This window comes from Fukomys damarensis, unplaced genomic scaffold (genome assembly GCF_012274545.1).
Source record: "Fukomys damarensis isolate Sample0158 unplaced genomic scaffold, DMR_v1.0_HiC HiC_scaffold_11, whole genome shotgun sequence".
Classification (NCBI taxonomy): domain Eukaryota; kingdom Metazoa; phylum Chordata; class Mammalia; order Rodentia; family Bathyergidae; genus Fukomys; species Fukomys damarensis.
In genome coordinates, this window is record NW_022900923.1 from 36,934,218 (window position 1) to 36,955,608 (window position 21,391).

The window sequence follows — 21,391 nt, forward strand, 5'->3', positions numbered from 1 at the left end:
CAAATCTTGGCTCTGCAATTCATTAAGCAAGAAAACATGGGCTGCTACTTGGCCTCTTGGAATATCAAGTTTCTAATGAGTAAAATTAATGATAGTATCTACTGGTAAATGTTCCAAAGGTAAAATGCGAAGTGCATACAGAGACAAACTGTTCTACACCTGGAAATACTGCTCCAGCTCACATATCTAATACCAGCACAGTAGTACCTATGGCCATTTATTTGTGTAACCTTACTCTGGGGAAAGGTCAATACCCAAACATTTTCAGGACTGTTTAAACTCAGAATTTGATTTGACATTGTTATAAAGCTGTATTAATTTTGAATATGTTTTTAAGCAGCTAATAAGTTCACTTATTCTTTACATCACAGTGTCTTTAAAGACCATTTGTTTTAAACTTTTCTTTTTTCTTTTTGTGGGACAGGGTTTCACTATGTAGTCGAGACTGACCTGGAACTCACTATGTAGCCCAGACTGGTCTCGAACTCACAGTGATCCTCCTGCCTCAGCCTCCCAAGTGCTGGGATTATAGGTATGTGCCACCACGCCTGGCTCAAGACCATTTGTAATCATAGTTTAAGATTAATTGCCAAAATCTCATCATATCATCACAATCCTCTTTTAGAAGAAGGATAAATTATGGCCAAGTAACAAAGAGGATTCTGGCCCAGATCTGATCCACAGGGGATCCACTATTTTCACAGAAACATTCATTTCCCTAGACCCCAAAAGTACAATTAAAATGAATATACTTGATAATTGGTATCACTACCACTTTGGTTCTTTGGCATATTAGGAAGAAGAAATCATAACAAGAAAGGTACATTGTAAAACTTTGAAATCCTTCCCCCCATGGCTAAGATGGTAAGTCCCAGGTCAAGAGGAATGACAGAAATCAGTGCCATTCTGAAAGGATGCAGAGGTGGTGGTTCCCACTACATTTTATTTGATCCACCAGTCCTGCCTCCCTAAAATCACAGTGGTTCCTTGAGAATAACAGTAGATACTACAGATATTATTGCGTAGTTGCCCTGATTACAACTGTCATGTCATATAATATACCTTTCCTAGGAACAGGAAAATGAAATTAAGTAGATATATCTGGAAACTGTTCCAGTCATAGAAAAGTGGATCACAAATAGTTCATATTCACTTGCTCCGCCTTTTCTGATTTTTTTTTTCCTTTTTTGCAAGGTTGGGGATGGAACCCAGGGCATTGTACATGCTAAACAATGAAGGGTTCTACCACTGAGCTATATCCCAGTTCTCATATTTATTCGCAGTGTTCAAAAGTACCCAGGTACAACCTTGCCATAGGGCTATGTTAACACTTATCATATTTCATACTATCTCAAAAGATATGAACTGCTGGGGCACAATGAGAGTCACAGCTTGGTACGATGTATTGAGGACAATTTACTAGTCCAACAGGAGGATACTCAAGAAGTGGGTAAGTGTTTTAGATACATGGATAGTACATATTTTAAGCATGGGCAAATGCTATGTCACACAATGCATGAGATGTCTCCCTAGGTTCTGGAGTTAAAATTTTACACGTCTGGAAATACTGCTGCCCCCCATGTTCTAAATGACACAAAAGGCTGATTATTTTCCATAGAGCCGAGTAGCGAGGGGCTCTGGAGCAGGCCCAACAGATGATGTGTGCAGCTCTGCAACTTTTCAGACCTTATTAGTTTTTATGTATTTGGTGGGATATATATTGAGGGAGGTTACACAAATCTGAGAGCAAGGTTTAATTTACAGTAGCAATAAAAATCCCTGGAGTTCTGCAGTAAAACCACAGCATTTGTTGAGGAGAATTACACAAATTTGAAAAATAAGTCCTGAGGTTCTACTGGACCCTGCTGAGAGGTATACCTGGAGATGACTCAGTTAGTGGTTAGTTGAGACCGTAATGTCAAAGCTGCTCATCACAAGCAGGATTCTATTAGACACACTCAGTCCTGGAGGGACTGCTCGTGAACTTCTGTGAAGAAGTAGATCCAAGTCCCAAGAGATATGGGCCACCGATGACAGGCCCCTTGATGTATCTGTGCCCTGTGACTCTGCTTGTATCTAATCCACAGTATCGCACTTCCACACCAACATGGCTTGCTCCCAGTCTCCTTGACCTCATGACTTGCATTTACTTCATATAATCTTCCAAAGCAGTTTCTCTAGAATTCTAGAAGGCCTCTTGTCCTAGGAGAACTTTTAAGGGGGACTATGAGTGGCCCTAACTGTGTACATGATAGTTATAATCAAGGTTATAACTCATCCTCCTCATCTCCTCCTATGATCTCTAGATGACCTTCATCCTCAGCTCTTTCAGGTGTCTTACCTCTTCTCCCCCAAATCCTCATCTATAAGGGGTCTGAGCCCTTGTGTCCTTGTTCCTTTCTTTCATAACAACTTCTACATTTGCCCATTTGTACCAGGCATGTATCAGAGGCTATCAGGTTAGAAGCTAAACATATCTAGTACCTACTGCAAACACAGTAGAATATAACTAGACATCAACCTATAGCTGTTAAGTCATTCAAGGTCTGCCTTAACTTTTGAGCAAAGAAAATGCTCTTAGGGCACTCATTGGCTAAGTAAAATGTTAGCACAGAAATGGCCCAACCATTTCTGTCCACTGTAGGATCCTCTAATAGATTCTTCTAATGAATTGTCTAGAACACCCCACTGAGCTGGAAGACAGTGTTTTAGTCCTGCACAAATTCTCTTTCACGGATGTTACCTCTTCTCCCCACAACAACCTAATGCCTAACTTCATCTCTGCATCTGCTTCCAAGAGAACCTCAGTAAATCCAGCACAAGGAGGGAAGGTGGGAGAGAGTCATATCACTACATCTTTTGGAGCAAGTACAAAATATAAAGATCTTTGTACCATCTTTGTATTGTATACTTTAATACCCCTCTCTTCCAGAAATGAAGCCTAATTCTCTTCCTCTTGGGTTTGGGTTGAATATAGGGCTCTAATTATAATGAAAACATTAAAGGGAAAATATTGATGTCTAATTTTAGAGATGAGTTTATAAAAGGCACTGTTGTTTTCTGATCCTTTTCTTTTGTATCACTTTTTCTGGGGGAATCCAGTTGCCATGTCATTAGGAAACCCTGAGAACACAGGAACAGCCTGTGTGGTGGGTGAAGAAGAGGATTTCCTTTAACAGTCATCTGAGTAATCTTTCAGATGGATCCTTCAGGTCCAGATTGTAACTTCTTGGGAGATCCTGAATTAGAATTAGCTGTATCTGGATACTTGACCTCAAGATAATGCAAGATAGTAAATGTTTGTTCCTTTAAGCTTCCAGGTGTTAGAGTAATTTGTTATACAAAAATACATAACTAATATGCTTCTAAATGGCCACCAGAAATGACCTACTATTGAAGAGGCACTACACAGAGAAAATGACTTGCTCAGTGGTTGTCAGGTTGTCCCTGTTCAACTATCCAGTGATAGTATAATGGCTTCAAGTATGAGAAGCCACAAGGACAGGGATAAAACCTATTCATGGTTCCAGTAATATGGCTTCCGATTTACCAAGACTTATCAAGCTCCCACTAGTCTTAGAAGTCCAACTTGCCAAAAGCAGATAACATCCCTGAAACATCCTTTGAGGGTCCCCAGCCAACTGCTAGCAGACAGTTACACTGGACTGTTTCTTCTATGGAAGTGGCACATGCCCTAGAAATCCAGTCATATCATATGAACACTCAGCAGCTGCTGGCTTGCCAGAAGCCTGGCAGAGTCTGTTGAAAGAACAACTGAGAAACCAGCATAATGGCAATTGGGACATCATCTTCTGTAACATAGTATAAGTTCTGAATTGGTAAGAATATGTGTTATGCACGTAGTACACAAATATATGAGAAACAAGGGGCAGAAGAAGCAGGAGCCCACTGACTCTATTTCGGTAACTCATTTCTGTTCCTCCAATTCTGGGGCATAAAGCTGTATTTTGAGGATCTGGTTTCATAGGGGGAATGCTTCTACTTGGGACCCATTAAGTAAGCTACAGATGCCAGCTGGACAGTTTGGGTTGCCTAAGCTAAGAGACGAGAAGTCAAGGAGAGAAGCCCACATCCTGAAAGGGGTAATTAAATGTGATCATCAAGCAGAGGTAGGATCACAGATGTTTGAAATATGCTAGTGCATTGTGACTTGTCACTTGCTGATTTTAGAAGCCTGTAATAACCTTGTGACAAAGCCTGTGTGAAATAATACACGATGATAGACACATTCTCCCGTTTTCCTTATGCCTCAGTGGATAGGCTGCCAAATGTTAATCATTTGAGCGATTGTATTTTAGATTTCCAAGAGAACAAGCAAACCACCCACTGAGTACAACGGAGGCCTGTGGCTTCTGTTGGTCAGGTGATTTATCCACTGAATCATAAGTGAAATAAATGATTGCTTTTCTAACTACCTAAGTTTTGGAGTAGCTTCTTGTAAAGAAGAGTGAACTGATTCAAGAAATAACTTGGAAAGAGAAATATTTTTAGAAACAAAGACACTACAACTATTTTTTTTTCAAAAGCTATGTAACAAGGACCATTTCAAGAAAATGCAAATGCATTGGCAGCAAAAAGGGATGTGATCATAACCTAGTGCTCTATGCCCCCCATTCATTTCACTGTGTTCACAACTTTCCTTCATTATCTCTGATCATTATCAATTTTTGTTAAATGACTTCCTCTAGACACTGTTTTCTCTTAACTCTGCCTTTCTGATTGGTTCAGTCTCTCTTTCAGCAGACACTTACTGAGTAGCTTTTTGGAGCTGGGCACTGAAAATAAATAGCAAATCATCTCACTTAACTAATGTATATGTGCCAAGAACACTTGCAAAATCCTAGGGACCTTACAGTGTAACCTGAAAATTGGAAGATATTTATCATACAGAAGTGATGTGCCAGCTGTTATTTGAGTATCAGTTTAGGGTTGAATGGATTGTTTTGTACCAAGACACTCTTGGGAGAGAGGCAGTTCTTGCTCTGAAGAAATCTGCTAAACACAAACTCACCACGGCATTCTCTTTCACTTGATGCCTATCATTCCTTTCACCCCCAGTAATTTCAGCACCTGTGCTGTGTTTCAATTCTCTGGTTCCCCTATCACTTGCCAGGATGACAATGTGGAGAAGAACACTTGAGAAAAACAATCAAAATCACGTGGGTCGGTTTCATAAAATTATTTGATATGAAATGTGTCTTAGTTACCTTTCTCATTACTGAGACAATGCCCAACACCCAGATTAAAGGAAGAAAGGTTTATTTGAGTTCACAATCCGTAGAGGTTTCACTTCACAATCGGCTGGCTCCAGGGCAGGGTGGCATGGCAGAGGTTGCATCACTGGAGAAACAGTTCATGGTGGGCAGAACACAGCAAAAGCAAGCAACAAGCGACAAACGTAGCAGCTCTCTCTGTCCCTTATCTTGTCCAGGCTAGCCACCTTAACTCTAGCACCAGTGATCAATCCCAGTGTCACATCCTTTATCCCAGCATCACACACCCTAGTACAGCCACCTCTGAAAAGCCCCACCTGTGACCACATGAGGCTTTGGGGGACATCTAGAAACAAGCTACAACAAAATATGAAAAAAAATATTTAAAGGAAAACTGGCATTCTTTGTTAATTGTAGGATTTCTAAATCAAATCCTTTCTTCTATCAAAAAAGTATCCTATGAATGGTTGGCTGGACAGGTGAATCATGAAGATGTCTTTATTCTATGTTAAGCTTAACCTGAACTTATGTCCTAGGAGGCTACTTCTTGTTTTCCTTCTACTGGTTCAAGCTTTGGTTCGGCTTAGAACTCTTAATCTTATTGTGTCACTGTATTCTTATGAGCTCCAGCACAAAACCTGTGTATACAGATAAGGCTCTACCTTAATTATAATCATAATTTGTGGGGTAAACTTGAGAAGCTGGTCCTGTACCAGCTTTGATCTGCATAGTTTTTACTTCATTTTATTACCTTATTGCATTGGATAGAAATTTAAGCTCCATGTTGATTAAGGGATTTGAGAATGGACATTCTTGACATGTTCCTAATCTTAGAAAAAAATTTCTTCTTTCACTATTAAGGATAATGCTAGCTGTGAGCTTCTGGCTTTTATAATGCTCTTTATCAAGCTGAAGAAGTTCTCTTCTGTATTAGTTTGTTTTCCATTATTAAAATGAAATGCATGAGGGAGGTTCTAGAATAAGGGAGGAAAGTTTATTTTGGCACATAGTTCAGAAGGTGCACGGTGAAAGGGCTGAATCTGGTGATGCCCTTCTGTTGGCAGAGTGCTGAGGCAGAGCAGGGCATCACATGGCAGGAGACAAGGAGTGTGTGTTTAAATATCTTCTGATCTCCCAAAGGCCACCCACAGCTGAGTCATGCAAGAACCATTCTGATTATCTTGTTTAGTTCAATTACTTCCCGAAGGTGCAACCTCTAAACAACATAGAGGGATTATATTTCTACCCTCCTAGAACCCAAAATGCACAATTTAAAGGAGGAAAGGATTATTTGGCCTCATGATTTTGGAGATTTCACTCCATAGTCAGTTGACTCCAACCCAAAAGCATCATGGCAGAAGGTGATAGCAATAGAAATCTGCCAACTTCACAGCAACCAGGAAGCAGGGAGACAGGGAAAGAGCGGGACTAGGGACCAGATATAGCCCCCAAAGTCACACCTCACAACCCATTCAAACACACTCAGAAAGGTGCTTTACAAATAATCTCCTAGGTGTCTCTGACACCAATCAAGTTCCAAGCAGGATTAACCATCACATAATACCTTATAATAGGTAGTAAATTTCAACACATGAATCTTTGGGGGTACACATTCAAAGCATGTCCAAACCATAGCCACCCCATCCCTATTTTTCTAGGAATTTCTATCATGCATGATAGTAAAATTTTGTTAGAGGCTTCTTTTGCATTTAATGGCATGATTTTTTCTTTTATAAGCTCTATTGATGTGGTGATTTGCATTGATTTTCTAATGATAAAGTCTTGTTTGCCTGTGACATATCCCCTTTTGTTGTGGAACATAATTATATTTTATAATGTTAAAAATATGATTTGCTAGTGTTTTATTCAGGTTTTGCATGTAGGCTCATAAGATGTATTTGTCTGAGGTTTTCCTTTTTAAATTAACATCTTTGTCTTCTTTTAGGCATTAGAGTAGTGCTGGTCTCAGAGAATAATCTAAGACACATTCTCTCTTCTTCTGTTTTCTGGCAGAGGATTAATGTTGGTGTAACATTTTTCTCAAATGTTTGGTAGAAATTAACAAAACATCATCTAAAGATTATATTCTTGGTTTTAGAAGATAATTACTTACTTAATGATTTAATACATATAGAATTATCTTAATTTATTCAGCCTGCCATAACTAGACTGAGCAATTTTTAAGCAACAAAAGCTTATGTATTTATAGTTATAAAGGCTAAGACACTGGAGATCAAGGAATCAGTGTATTAGGTGTCTGATTACAGCCTACACCTCATAGATAGCACCTTCAAACTGTGTCACCACATTGTGCAAAGGGCAAGGCAGTCCCCTTCAACTTCTTAAATAGGGCACTAATCCCATTCATGAGAGGGGAGCCCCTCATGACTTATTCATCCCCGGAAAGGTCTCCTCTTTCAATAATAACGCAAAAGGCATTTGGTTCTGATGTATGGATTTGGGGGTAACAAATAGTATTCAGACCATATCAAGGCCTCTTCTGATTACTTAGTATTTCTCATGTGAGTTTTAAAACTTGTGATTCTAAGGACTTGTACATTTCATCTAAGTTAGCAAATCAGTAGACATATATCTGTTCACATATCATTCCTCTTTATTTTTTCTTGGATCTGTAGTGATATTCATTTTTCATACCTTCTCTCTTTTTTGCATCTATCATCTGGTAGAGATTTATCATTTTTATTGATAGTTTCAGTTAATAAAATCTTTTCTGAGATTTTCTCTATTCTGTGTTCAATTTCATTGATTTCTGCTCCTTATTATTTCCTTTTTCATGTTTATTTTTCTAGGTTCTTGAGCATTTATTAGTGATTTGAGACTTCTCACTTTTCTAATGTATGCATTTAGTGCTATTAACTTTCAGCACTACATTAGTTATGTCCCATAAATTTTGATATGCTATATTATAATTTTTATTCAGTTCAATAAAACTGATAGTAGTTCAATACAGCTTAACAATACTTTAAAAATTTCCCTTAAGATTTCTTCTTTGATTTACAGATTATTTGAAAATATTTTTCAATGTTAAAGTACTTAGAGATTTTCCATTATCTTTCTGCTAGGGATTTATAGTTTGATTTCATTGATGTCAGAGAACAAACTATGTATGATAGTAAGTCTTTTAAAATTGCTAACTTTGTTTTATGGTTCAGGTTATGGTTGCCCTTGGTATCTTTTCTATGCAATTTTGAGCCAAATGGGTATTCTGCTATTTTGTGGTGGGGTGTTCTATAAAATTCCTTTAGATTATATTGATTTCTCATGTTATGTTTCTTCTATATTCTTCCTGATTTTTCTAATTTTTTATCCAATTTTGATATGGGGCATTGAAACTTCTAATTGTAAATAAATGAGCCCATCAATGAACCTCCTGCTTGAGTTCACAAGTTTTGCAGTTCTGATTTCTGATTATAAATGCAGTGCATACAGCTGCATATGATGTTCCTGTCTACCTGGGACTTTGCTTTGCTGTGCAGTTAAGTTGTATCTAATATTACAACAACTGTTTCATTTTTTAAATGTATAAATGGTATACTGTTTATGCTCTTTTATTTTTCCTATGCCTATATGTACTAAAGTTGATATGAGTTTCTTAAGGATATCATTTACTTAATATTTTAAAAATCTATTTTACAAAACTATGTCTTTTAATTGGCTCATTTTGTCTGTTTATATTTAATGTAAGTTTTGATATGTTAGGGCTTAAATTTATTGTTAGTTTCTTATTTGTTTTCTCTGTTTTCCCCTCTATTTTCTTTATTTTTGTCTTCCTGTGGATCATTTGAACATTTTCTACAATTCTATTTAGATAGATGTATAAGTGATCTTAGGTATATATTTTAGAGTGCTTTGTGATACTTTTTAATAGTCACTCTGAGCAATCTATTTCGTAAGTATATCAATTAAAACTAAAAGGAAGATGAATGCATAAATCCAGGTAGACTCTAGTCAGTTTAAAGCTCTAAACAATACAGATTTGGCTGAAAGTTTGGTCCAGAAAGACTGTGCTACACTAGCAGGCCTCTTATACTCCTACTGAGTAATATCTATATTCCAAAAACCTTTGTTTCATAAATTCTAAATAGTTTTCCTCCTGTTTTAACATTGATGACCTCAGATTGATACTCAAATTGATACCGTGTCATAATTTTCTGCATAGTTTTCACATTTAACACTTATGACCTTCAGGCAATACCCTGTCCTTCAAATGGCAGCATTTTCTTTTCATTTTTTAGTGATGTTTAAAATAATAATGTATTTTACAATGGGCAACGTCTTAGATCTAATGAATTATGTAATGGATCTGGAATAACAGTAAATAAATCCTTGTGCAATTAAAAATATTTGCAGGTTTGTACAGCTCTATAGGTATACAGTGAATATGCAGCAGTTAATATATAATATATATTTACAGTATGCACACTTCAATTTAAAATATACTATATATAATATACAATGCATACTATATATACAAAATATATGCAATATATTTTAAACAAATTTTTCTTAAACACTGACCTCAAAGTCACTCTTTTTCACTTTTGGCTAGTGAGAAATTTTTTCACTTTCACTTTTTTGCATTAATTTTATAGTAAAATATGCTATGAATGCTTTCACACTTTTCCACTGTCATAATTTCTTCAAGAAGCTTGAATATTTCCAAAATAGTTGATGTGATGATTATAAAGGTTTTGTAAATTAATAACTTCTGTTTGTATATTGGAGTTGTAATATCAAGATTGTCATTGTCTTAATGTTGATCAGAGTCATATTAATCCTAAAAGTCTTAAGCAGCAAGCCCAAAACTGCATTTAAAAAGCACAATTCAAGGAAAAGAAACCTAAAACCAATGCTAATTTTTCCAGCTTATCTAACTTTTCAAGGGCACTTAGAAGAGGATTATAAGTACAGACAGATTTCATGATTAGAAGGTTCATTAGTAAGAAGGTACAGAATGTTAATCACAAGACTTTCATTTGCATTGACAAGGTCTGACCTGGCCAGCATTCATCAGTGACAGTGGAATTGCTCCCTGGTGGTATCAACCACCATGCAAGACAGAGAAATCATGTTATTCATGGAGGAATTCATCAAAAGTAAGCAGAACCGTAGCACACACCATTGCTTTCGGGAGCTCCCCAGAGAGTAGCTAGCATCTTATCTGAATCAGTTTGTTTGCTCTGGAAAATGCCAAATGCTCAGGGGAACTTTGCATGTTAAGGAAAGTTCAAATCTTAGAACCCTGAAACAACAACCGTCACAGGATTCTGTTCCTTAAATGATGTCATTGACCATAAGTAGATGCTTTGGGCAATAGTGAATTTGTTTGCCTTGGAATATATTTTGACATTAACTCTTTAGGAATTACGGTTGTTATAAACTCTTGTAAATATTTCCACTTTGCAATATTATGACCAAAAAGAGAACAATGCTAGTGTCAATCAAAATTACACATTTTATGTCCAGAACAGCACGTGCATAGTCCCATTTAAATGTATATTTAATGACTCTTTTCCCAAATGGCGCAGTTTTCAACAAAATATGCTGTCATCATATAAAAGCATGCTATAAAGGGTGACTAAGAACCCAGAGCTGTGCTTTACGCTGTGGAGGACAGAGCTGAGCACTGTCAATTTTCCCATCTGCAATGGACCTACTATTAATTTGTTATAAAATTAGCAAACCAAATACAGTAATTATAAGTTATACAAAACAAAATACTAATGAGTAAAGTGTCCAGGTTCAGGAATTAGCTAAATTTGATTTCAAATCATTTTAATTGCTTAACCAGGATCTTAGTTTATTTCTCTCTAAAACAGTAAAATATAAAAAAACAAGAATAAATATGCACAGGGTTGGGATAAGTGTTAGGTAAATAATTATAATTAAAGCTAAACTCAAAATTATGCAGTAAATACTTCCATTATAAAAAACACCAAAAGCTGGGAGTGGCAGCACACACCTATAATTCCAGCACTCGGAGGCTGAGGCAGGAGGATAGCTGTGAGTTCGAGACCAGCCTGGGCTACATAGTGAGTTCCAGGTCAGTCTCAACTACATAGTGAGACCCTGTCTCAAAAAAACAAAAAACAAAACCCCAAAATTCTTCCACTCCAAAATAATGTAGTCATATCTATATTCTGTGCTACATCAGTTATTGATTTCCATTTTTCATTTATATCACTAACCTATCTTGATGTATGGTGTGAGGCAGGGAAAGTTTCCGGAGAACTCTTTTCAATTCTCCTGTAACATTATTTTCTTATGCTTTCCCTTTAGTTAATTATTTTCATTTTTTGGCTTTTGTTTAACTAAGTAAATATTTTCTTTAATTCAAAGAATGCAAAACTACTTCTAGATGGTAGCATCGTTCATAAAACCTACCTTCTCTTTTTAAAAATATGGGTGATTCCATACACTAAACTAAAATTGAAGTGGATTAAAGATCTAAATATTAAAAAAGAAATACTAAACTTGCTGGAAGATAAGTTAGGCAGAACTCTTGAAGACATTGGCATAGGAAAAGACCTTATGAACAAATCCTCAGTAGCACGGGAACTAGCAAAAAGAATCAACAACTGAGATCTCATCTTATTAAAAAGCTTCTGACTGCAAAAGAAACCATCAACAGAACTAAAAGACAACCTACAATGTGGGGAAAAAAATTTTACCAGCTGCTCCTCAAAGGACTCTTATCTAGAGCATATAAAGAACTCAAAACAGTCAGCCTCCCTGCAAATATAAAGACCTGATTCTAAAATGGGCATCTGAAATGAACAGACATTTCTCAGACAAAGAAGTAAAAGCAGCAAATATGAAAAAAATGTTCCACACCACTGGTCATTCGAGAGATGCAGATGAAAACAACACTGAGATTCCACCTCACCCCACAAAGAATGGCTGCTATCAAGAAATCAAACAATAACAAATGTTGGCAGGGTTGTGGGGAGAAAGGAACCCTTCTCCATTGTTGGTGAGAGTGCAGACTGGTGCAACCACTGTGGAAATCAATATGGAGATACCTCAAAGATCTGGAACTAGAGTTTCCATTTGACCCAGCCATTCCTCTGCTGGGTATCTTTCCAAAAGAATTAAAAGAATCGTACCACAGTGATATATGTACACCTATGTTTATAGCAGCACAGTTTGTAATAGCTAAAACTTGAAAACAGCCCATTTGCCCATCAGTTGGAGACTGGATAAAAAAAATGTGGTTTTTCTATAAAATGGAATACTACTCAGCCATAAAGAATGAGAAATTAGGGCCGGGGATTTAGCTCAGTGGTTCGGTGGCCTGCTTTGCAAGCGCAAGGACCCAAGTTCTATCCCCGGTACCAAAAAAGAAAAAAGAAAAGAAAAAAGAATGAGAAATTAGATTCATTCATAGAAAGATGGATACATATTGAAGATGTACTCCTAAGTGAAATAAATAAGCCACACATGTGTAAATACTGAATAGTTTCTCTGGTGTGAAAAACTATAATGGTACATAAGATCCTAATGATATAATTGACCATGTGAAATAGGAAGAAAGGGGCTAAAGGTGTAGGGAAAGTGGAAGGGTAGGGGAACAGTAATAAGGGAAAAGAAAAAAATATGAGAAAATGAAAAAATGGAAATGAAGTGTTTGTAAAGGGAGAGGGGAGGAGAGGGTGAAGGGAGGGCAGGGACAAGGGGAAAAAATGAGAATCAAGACCTGTCATGCACAGGTGCAAAATCCCAATGATAAATGTAACTGTACTGTATACCTAAAATGTACCAATAAATTCAATGAGAGATAAATAAATAAATAAATAAATATTTTATAGAATCAGAAAAAAATATGGGTGATTGATATTTTCCATTAACTCCTACAGTTTTTATTTTATGACTTCCTTACTGTCTACTTACATTTTGTTAATGCCTCCCTTCAGATTTCACATTGGAGGTTGATTGATATAACTTATATGAATTTAACAATTTAGCCAGAGGCATAGAGAGAGAGGACTTGTGCAGTTACCGAAAAGGTACCTCATGGGAATTGGTCCATGTGATTCTGAAGGACAAGAAGTTCTGTGATCTGCATTCTGTAAGCAGGAGAACCGGGAAAGTCACTGGTATAATTCATTCAGTGGCAGAGACTTGAAAACCAAGAGCTCCAATGCCCACAGGCATGAAAAGATGCACGTACCACCTCAAAGAGCAACTACACCTCTCTGTGTTTTCATGGTTTTCTCTGAGGTGAGGGTGTGCTCCATGGATTGGTTAAAGACCATCCACACCAGTGGGGGGGGTCTTCTTTACTCAGTCTAGAATTCAGACTTTGATCACTTCTAGAAACATCACAACGGGCACAAATAGAAATAAATTTTGCCAGATACTGTATTTGGATAACTCTTATTCCAAGAAAGCTGATGCCTAAAATTAACCATTACAACTCCCCTTCATGATGTTTGACTCTCCAAACCTGCTGGCGTGACATTTCATGTCACAAAAGCTGCTTTGTCTCCTTTTCTCAGACTTACCTGTCAATACTGCCTTTTAGCGTCTCTTAGTCGAGCCCATCCCAATTATCTGCTGATTCCACAAACGGATTCACATATTCTATCCTCTTCTAGGCTTTGAACACTTTTTTTCATTCTTTATATTGCCATACTTAAACTTAATATCCATTTTAAATGTCACTGATTCTTTGAATTTGTCTTTGAATTTTTAGGTAGAATTAATCACTTCCTTATTTTTGCCTTCACAACCCATGGATCACTTAACATGTTTACATTGATATGTTATAATTCATTGTCTCTGGTTTTCTACACCAACTTAATATAATCTCTTGATGGAAGAGATTGGATAAATGCAATTTGTTTTCCCAAATCCAGTCTGTGTTTGGGAATTAACAAGTGATTTTGCACATGAAAACAAAGTAATCATAGTTGATTGCTCACATGGACCATACTTTACCAAAAATGTGTGTTTTATTGTTTTTGTTTTTGTTTTTTGTTTTTTACAGACAGACTATTCAGGGAAGCAAGTATATATATGAGTTTATCCCTTTGCAAAGCACAGAATCATTTGGTTAAAAAAATCTTCTCTAAAATTTTTTTTGTTTTGAAATTGTCTTGGTGAGTTTGATTTTTAAGATTGTTTTTTTTTCTTTGGCAAAATCTATCAAAGTTGTAAAGCATAGCAGTTGTGTGTGCTGGTGGCTCCTCTTGCTACTTGTAAGGAAGCCTACTGAGATTTTAAAAAAATCTAGATCTGGGATTTTAGTGGTTTTCCTACTAAAAGCACATGGGCACAGAAATGATCTCAGATCAGGCTGGGGATTTAGCTCAGTGGTGCTGCCTCCTGCCTCACAAGCACAAGGACCAGAGTTTGATCCCTGGTACCAAAAAGAAAAAGAAAAAAGAAAGAAAAGAAAAAATGGAAATGATCTCAGATCTCCAAATGTCCTACAAATGCTAATGGTGAAAGTGCATCAGGCAGCTACTGATCCAAACACTGAATCTCCCATCTGTGTGCATCTCTTCTCTCCACAGAGAGGCTAGACACATCTATTTATAGATATAAATGCAGTGCTTGGGAAGACAGCCCCAGCACATGCACTTGGTAAAGCTTCCTAGAGATTCTGGCCTTGGGTGCCTTGTGATCGCTCACCTGGAGAGGCTGCCCAGGGTCTCCAGAGGGGCAGCGCAAGGATCCCTTTGCACTTTTTTGCCCTCCTTTTTCCTGTGTGATGTTCACCCAAATTCTACATGATCATTACTTATAGTAAGATATCAGAAGAAAAGAGGATATGGAGCCAAAGGTTTGAGTCCATGAAGGATTTTAGAAATTAATATTGATGTTATAAATGACAACTACTCTGAGTTGTTGATGCTATTTTCTTAGTGGTGTCACAGTGATGGATGATGTGAAAAGATTTTTTTTTTTTGTATTGTTTCTCCTGATTGAATCTCAGGCTCTCTTGCTATTTCTATTTCTCTGTGGTGGTGATAATTGAATGAGGACAGGGAGCAAGGCCTCAGCTTTTAATTTCTTAGTAGCAACACAGATTAATTATGAGCATGGCTGCTATAAACTCTGTCGGTTTTTAAAAACATGCCTTTATATAGCTTAAAAAATTATAATGCTTGATAAAGGCAGTAACAGTTTGGGTAAAGTTCCTATATCACAATACAATGATTAAATAATTGCTTTCTCTTATGCAATACTGAGATAACTGTGCTTTCCCTATAATTCTAGAAAACACCTCCAAACTTTAGCAGAACTCAGTAACACAGATATGTATATTTTAATACATCTAATACCTTTTTTGCTGGGCCTTTTCTTCACCAAAAGCGAATTTGTTCACATGCTGCATGCACAATGATTTTTCAGACTCGGATTTTTTGCTATCTTAAATTTAAATGCCTGTTAAGGATATTCGAGTCTGTCATGGACTCCCAGTGAATCATTTTCTTGAGTGCATCTGCCCTCTCTGGTTGCCTGAACCTTCCCTCCCTCTATTTATTAGCAGCACCCTAAGTCCTTTAGGGCTGTCCATTTGGTGTGGTTTTGTAGAACACACCGCAGGACAGGTGCACTGCTCTAGCCTAGGTTGGCCATGCTCACTCTCTTCCTAGGCTTTGACAGAGACAAGGAAAATGATTGAAATTCACTCTTGTAAATGGTATCACTTTTGCGAAATAACATATGATTCATATTGGTTTGACTCTGTACAGCCATGGTTCTAGCCCATCCGCACCTGTTTTCTTGAGTGCTCAACTGTTCTATAATTATGCGTTCTTCTAGTAAATCCTATCTTTATTTATCTATTTACTTACTTAAGTATTTGCAGTGCTGGGGAATGAACTCAGGGCCTTTGTAAAAAGCTACATTCCAAGCATTTAAAAAATTTTTTCTAAGTTTTGGGACAGGGTCTTGCCAAGTTTCCAAGGCTGAACTCAGACTTGTGATTCTCCAGCCTCAGCATCCAAGAATGCTGGAATTACAGGTATACACCACTGCAAACAGCTAAAACCTTTACTTCCTTAAGGTAACATCACTAATAATCCAAGTTTCTAGGTTCTTAGACGTGAAACTAACCAAGGAGTCAAAACCTTTCAATCATTTCCATCCTTGTTGGAAATGAACTCTGAGAAACATAAGAAGGATCTCACAGTTTATTGATATTAATCACTGGAACATGATGCCTATTTTGGAGAAACTAGGACTCTTTTGCCTGTCAATCCATTGCTTTATTCCACTTACTCAGCTACAGATACTAAGAACTTTACAGTTCAGCAAGTCTTATATATCTGCCTGTGTCGTCACCAAAGTAGTACAAGTTGGGAACTAGAACATTGCCTCAGAATATTTCTCACTGTTACGGTTCGTATCTAGAGGCTCCCCCCACCCCACACACACAAAGAGGAGCTTTTGAATGGCAGGGATTTTAAAAAGTGATTGGATTATGGGTGCTACAGCTGGTTTGCTGTTGGAAGCTGGTCCCTTACATCTCTCAAAAATTGCACTGGAATCTTAGTCTAACTCTTTGCCTTCAAGTATTTCTTGCCAAAGCAAATAGAACAGTGATCTATCTATCTATCTATCTGTGTGTCTGTCTGTCTGTCTGCCTATCTATCATCTATCTATCACGTCTGACAATGCTCTTGGGAATCGCTGAATGAGGATAGCTGCATCAGAATCACCCATGAATCATTAAAATACACGTTCTTGGCCAGATATCTGACTTCAGAATAGACAGATTTGAGAAGAGGCCTTCACCGCTGCTCCACAAGACGGCATCTAAACTACTGAGCTGGACTTACCAGGCGTGAGCCCTGCTCTGCTTCATTCCCACGTTTCTCCATTTTCCATTCTGTCCTTAGGTTAAAACAACTCCATCTATCCTCTGATGGAGCACAAGACCTGCTATGTAGTCCGTAGGAATGTAACAAATACTTAAGAAATTTTATTGTCAATATTAAATACCTAAAATGAACATCTCTCTAAAAGGTAGTACATAAAAGGCAATAACAGCTGTCAGTTTAAAAAATATTTGCTTATTGCTTAAAATACTGAATATTAAAATCACAATATCGTTAGGGGCCAAAATTATAGGAAACATCATAAGCATCATGAACATGTAGTGGCATTTGGCTTCAATATGAGCACTTATCAAAAGGTCACCAAGCAGATTGGTGTAAAACATTTACTATTATAATATTCACACATACAAAGAGGAGCAAGCCCAGAGCAATTCTGAACACAGAATCTCCTAAGTTTCCAAATATTCAAAAAAATGGAGAGACCTATACTTAATGCATTCATGTGTCCAAAACAAAACCAGTACCAACAGCTGAGGCAATGGAACAGGAGGTGGTAGTGTAGGTTTCATGGCTGCTTATGTCCAATACTACCAGCATTGATGTGGGCTAAGTGACAAAAAGGCTGATAGGATTAACTTATGAAAATACAGATCATGAGACAAACTCCTTTAATGGACTTGCTGTGAAAAAATGGAGAGTATTAGCAATCTTTCTGGATTAATGGGCCCTTATGCTTAGTATTAGATGTTCTGTAATAATGTATGCTATAATATTCAATAATAACTTATCTTGTATATGATACATATATAACGTATTTTTATACATTACAATGAATACATTTTCTCTACTATAGTATCACATACTGTATAATGTATCTCATATAAACATTATTATAGATCATTGTTAACAATGACCATAATTCTAGATATAGAAAAAAATGTGAGATAAGGAAAAGATGGAAATAAAGTATTTATAGACGGGGAGGGGAGGAGGGGGTGAAGGGAGGGCAGGGACAAGGGGAAAAAATGAGAACCAAGACCTGTCATGTAGAGGTACAAGATCCCAACGATGAATGTAACTGTACTGTATCCCCAAAATGTACCAATAAACTCAATTAAAGCTGAAAAAAATCTATTATCTATGTACGCTTAATAGATAAGGTTAGCTAGATATCCATGTTCATAGATAATCTGTTATCTATGTTTATTAAAGCTTCACAAAATTGAAAGTATAACAGGGACTGTTAGGGACTGGGAAGAAAGCTTAGGGGAGGGGACCGAGAGACAGCAGCAGTACAGTGGAAAGACAGGATAAATCACGAAATGTGTGTGTGTGTGGAAATAGCACAGTGAGTCCATTAACTCATACAATTAAAATATATTATACGCAATTAAAATTTTAAGGCACTTAAATCTGAATTCCTTTTTTCTTTCATACTCGGGGAACACAAGGGCTTCAAGTAAATGTGGAATAAAATTCTAACTCTTTGAGGAACATTTTTCTTTTTCTGATATGAGAGGTTGAACTCAAGACCTTGTAAGGCAGGCACGGTGCCACTGAGCTAAATCCCCAGCCCTGAGGTACATTTATTTTCATATTTAATTTTTTAAATTTGAGCAGGAGAAAAAATTTTTTTTTGTTTTCTTTCTTCTATTCTCCTAGCTCACAGAACATAGAATTAGAAAAAAAAACTTGGACTATGTCTTAGTATGTGGGAAGAAAATCTCTAGTTCTATAGACGTAAGGGTCTTTCAGAGGAACAGAAGTCCTTGTGTATATTCTTGAGTGATGTTACCATCAGCGCACAAGCCAAAGTTCAAAATGTGGGAAAAAGTAGGTTTGCTGCTCCTTTATTCTCCCTGTAGGTCTTTACTGTTGTTTTGTTTTTTCCTTGTCATTCCCACTGTCCCTGCTTTTCTGCCCCTCCCCATTTCTCTTGTACACAACAGCATCCTTCTCACTGATTTCTGAGATTCCTGTCTATTGTCCATTGTCATACGTTGCTACTAGAGTTACTTTTCTAAGCACTAGTCTTTTTACGTGAGGTCACTAGTAAAACCTGTTAATTATTTCCTTTCCTCATATTAAAAGCTAACCTATTTTCATTTTAGACTTATCTCCTAACATGTCTTCTCCACACACGTGCATTTACATTAGGATATTTGTAGTTCCTTTACCCTTTATTATTTATTCCTCCATTTCTATACATGCTCTTTTCCCACAATACCTTTCAACTCTGTTCTCCCTTTATTTGTTGTAGTCTGTTTTAACACATTCAGTCTGAAATGACAAAATACCTTAGACTGGGTAATCTATCTATAAGCAATGAGCAACAGAACCATATTTCTTATAGCTCCGGAGGTTAGGAAGTTGAAGATCAAGGAACCAGTAGATGGCATTTGTCCTCGTGTGGTGGGAGGATGGGGTAAACAAGCCCCCTGAGGCCTGTCTTATAAGGGCGTTCATTTGAATCACAAGCATGGAGACCTCATGGTTTAATCACTCTCTCAAAGGCTCCACCTTTTAATACTGTTTCACTGGAGATGAAGTTTCAACATGAATTTGGGGAAAACATAAACATTCAGAACATAGCACACTTGAAATTTCAGCTGTTGTGAAAATTACATCTTTCATAAAGGATTTCTCAACTAGCCCAAAACATAAACACATAGTAGAGATTCATTAAATTTTTAATAGCTTTAATTTCTTAATTTCTATGCTTAAACTCAATATATATAATCTCTACTACTCTACTTCTTTGTAACACATTTTCCCATCTGCTTATTTTCTTCGATAATTTTGTCTTTTGAAAAGCTATAACTTTTTTGTTTCTGTAGTTGTGACACTTGTAATTAAATACACCTTAAGAGAAATTTCTGTTATTATAAGATTCTATGTCTGGAGCTAGCCATTTTTTTAGTTTATCAATTGGCTGTATAGATTTTCCCTAGTTTTCTTAGACATCAGGTCTATAAGGAAGGTCTTTTTAGATTTTTAGGAAAGATGGGAGATCAAGTGGATCTGGAATGTAGACTTCCTAGATGAGATTCTTGCAGAAGTCATAAAAGGATATATAACAATAAAGATAGCAGGGGAGGGAATCCATAGGTTTATTGAAGGAACAGTATTCTAGAAATTAATGGGGAGATTCTGATACTACTACTACTACTACTAAATTAGCAAATAATTTTGAAAATACTCTCAAAATTGCCCTGCATCTCAATTTTCCAATTGGTGAAATACAAGGAACAGAGCAGAGAACTGGTAACACCATAGTAGAGCTGTGCTTGGAGGTACTTGCTTATAATGCTAGCTACTCAGGAGGCTGAGGTGCGAGGACCCTGATTTTAGCCCTGCCTAGGCAACATAGCAAGACTTTCACCTCAGAAACCAAAAATGCAAACAGTGGTAATAACCCCGTTGTCTAAAATTATATTGAGTTAACTTTTCCAAATAGGGTTTGTGGCACACTTTGTAATCCCAGCACTCTGGGAGGCTAAGACAGTAGAATCCTGAGTCAGAGCCTAGCCTCGGAAACTCAGCGACATGACAAGACACTATCTCAAAATATAACATTGAAAAAGAGAGTTGGTTTCAGTCACCTTTCTAAATAAAAATCAGATTTGTGGGCTCAAAAAAAGTTGAAAAATTATCTCAGTATTCAATCACAGTGTCCCCCCCCCAAAAAAAATCCAGATTAAGTTACTTGCATAATAGGAAAAAATCTAGAAAAATATTAAAAAACAATTTTCATGTTCTTCCCACCACCATGGATCCTTTGGAGACCTGCTAAGTACAAGACTTCTAAAAGGCAACTATGTCTGGAAGTCTGTGGGTACAAGGCCATTTTTGTTGGCTGTAAGTAGGGTCTTTAGAACCAAAAGGAATACACAGCTTCACAGAGTTTATGCTTGAGATGAAATTGAATTGTACCTGGGCAAGAAATATGCTTGTGTGTACAAAGCAAAAAGTGACACAGGGACTCCAGGCGGCAAACCAAAGCAAACCAGGGGAATCTGGGGATAGGTAACTGGGGCCCACAAAAACAGTGGAGTGGCTTGTGCCAAATTTCAAAGCAACCTTCTTACTTAGGCCATTGGACACAGAATCCATGTGATGTTGTACCCTTCCAGAATTTAAACAAACGAAAAATAAATGTGAATATGTGCTCTTGCACAAAAACATATTTTCATGAATCCTATAAATAATCAATTACTTTACTTACTTAATTATTTTGTAATGGGGTTTTACATCTTATCCAGGCTGGTCTCAAACTTATGGGCAATCCTTCTACCTCAGCCTCCCAAATAACTGGGACTGCATGGAGGTGCACTCCAGTGCCAC

The 21,391-nt window shown here is 37.0% G+C and overlaps 1 pseudogene; it reads left to right on the plus strand.

The window, feature by feature from the left end:
• The first annotated feature begins 20,864 nt into the window (after positions 1-20,864).
• Positions 20,865-21,187, plus strand: LOC104870004 (annotated as a pseudogene).
• Positions 21,188-21,391: the final 204 nt, after the last annotated feature.